The 2,500-nt window shown below is 39.3% G+C and overlaps 1 long non-coding RNA gene across 2 annotated transcripts in view; it reads right to left on the reverse strand.

Annotated features, from left to right (window-relative positions):
* The window catches only part of LOC135116117 (uncharacterized), a 259,797-nt gene that overhangs the window by 255,966 nt on the left and 1,331 nt on the right, over nt 1–2,500 (reverse strand). The window lies entirely within an intron of this gene.

Below are 2,500 nucleotides of genomic sequence, written 5' to 3' on the forward strand. Positions count from 1 at the left end.
GGAACGTGTAGGTTTCCATTCAAAATACTTTTGGCTTGCCACACACTTAGATACATATTTCTTTTTTTCTAATACTGTATAAGAGTCTTTTTTTTTACATTTATTTTTATTCGGTTTAACATTATTACTTAATCATAACAGGGTTATTTACAACTTTACATACTAAGACTAAGTTAACATTAATCCTAATGTCAAATACCGCAATGTTTTCTTGATTTCCACAATTTATTTTTTTCATTATTATTATTTTTTTTTTTTTTGTAACCCTACCATTACCACCGAGAAATTGTTATATTATCCCCCAGGGGTAATTTACCCCAAGTTTGGAAATCACTGCTCTCTTTTGTTACCAAATTCAGTGCGAAACATTTTTCCAGTCACCATGGTTTTATTTTATTATTTCTTTTTTTTTTATACTATAGTCTCCTGAATAGTTTTGTAGCCTAGAAGAGATAAAATTCATATTCTATTCTCTCCTTTTCTGTGTTAAGAATGTGAACAAAAGACGACCATAGGCTTATAATATCTTTCCTTTTGTCCTGGAAATGATGAGACTTCCAATCTTTCTCTTCCCATCACATATTCATTCACATTCTCCTTTCAGTACCACTCTATTCCATCCTCCAATCTAAATGGACTGTCTCCTTATTTCTCTATCTGCTAAAGGTTCTTTACTTCTTATCATTATTTATACTATATTCAATCTAGTATATTACGAAGAGAGCTTGCCACTGATATTATCGATTAGAAACACACACACACACACACACACACACACACACACACACACACACACACACACACACACACACCAATTTCTTGTTATTTTTCTCTTAAATTTCTTGTTATTTTTTCTCTTAAATCTAACTTATAAATTTTGAACCCGTTACTTTTTGCCCGAACATGACTGCCAACTTAGGCTCCAGTCTGCATCACACTTGCCATGTGTCCTGCTAATACAAGACACCGCCGCCTGCCAAGCCACACCACGCGTCCCTCACCAGAGTGGCTTATCTGATATCCTTTGTGCCACGACGCTTCAACAGCTTGACGAGTTCCTGCGGCAAGGAATATCTCACCACATTCCCGGAGAGCCGCTTGTCAGAACCCACTCAGTCACCCTTGCCGGTGTGTGCATTCCTCACTGCTCTGTGTATCTACTACGAATGATATATGCAACTATTCTTATTGACCAATCAACTATAGAATTCCCACTTGTTTCCCAGATGCAAAATTACTCCCAGACGGAACACCATCGCATCGCCACGTGGATGATTTCACTGAGCGTCGCGGGAGAAGGTGTCTGCTACAAAAACACCCTAATGATGCCCAAGAGTAATGGGACACTACCCTTTCCCGATCTTTTCAGTACAAAAGTCTGCTTTAGTGTTCATCGATTGAATTTTAGAAGTGACATAGGAATAAAGCACAGCTTTATGTACATTTACTTAAATACTGAGAAATACACGAAGCCTCACGTAAATTATGCCTCTTTAAGATGTAGGTATATTGAACACTAATGTTCCAGTATATCTTTAAAACACTTCGTCGTAGGAAACCGTTAACAGTATTTTTTTTTTCTGTTATTTCTTTATTATTATTTTTTTTATGGGGTAACTCACCTTATGAAGGTCAGTGGTGGTGAACCCTCACCAGTGTCTGTGTGGCGCATCAATATTAATTCTCTGATGTCCCATGAAGACGTACACTAATGGGCTGTGCTTACTTGAATTTCCTGTCATCTGGCACACTATTATAAGAAATGATACCTTGTTGAAGAAACCATCAGTCTCTCGTGGTGATGGATCCCGGGCGGCAGCAGCCCGACAAGGAGGGTGGCTGGTACGCGCGTCACCAGCAGCACTCATCTGGCGATATTGAGTTGTCGGAATGTAACCCACTATTACGCCGCAGCTGCCTCTAATATGTTTGGCATAAATGCTTATCAGCCGAGGTCCGACACAGTTATAATCACACTGTTAGCCTTTTGTGTGTGGCCTTCAGTGGTCAGGTCCATGATCTGTTTTCCATTACACGTTGCTACTCCCCATGGCGGGGCGAGGCAGGGAGAGGCAAGGCAAGGCAAGGTGCGAGGCAACACTCAGAGCTCACCAAACCCTGGCCTGTTGGAGAATCATCGACACTACCCAGGATTAAAAAAAATCAGAGGTGTTGTTGATTATGATGATAGCAACAACAACAACAACAAAAACAAGTAAATATTTATTACAGTTAGAATTCCAATAAGGAAAGAAAGAGCAACATCACAGCGAAGCATTTCACGTATTAATGTTACTGAAGAAAACTTGCTTATTTTTACTATGAGCTCTAGAAAAGTTACGTGGCCGGTTTTTCCTATGAATTTAAACAAAAAGAAAAAGAAAACTACCTTGTTTCCTGGATGTATAATACAGTTTGTTATCCACTGTCACCTGACACTACGACCCAAGACACTTCAAATCATCGGTGCTCCAAAACTCTACTTTGCGCCTAACAGTCC

The sequence above is a fragment of the Scylla paramamosain genome, chromosome 1 (genome assembly GCF_035594125.1).
Source record: "Scylla paramamosain isolate STU-SP2022 chromosome 1, ASM3559412v1, whole genome shotgun sequence".
Taxonomy (NCBI): domain Eukaryota; kingdom Metazoa; phylum Arthropoda; class Malacostraca; order Decapoda; family Portunidae; genus Scylla; species Scylla paramamosain.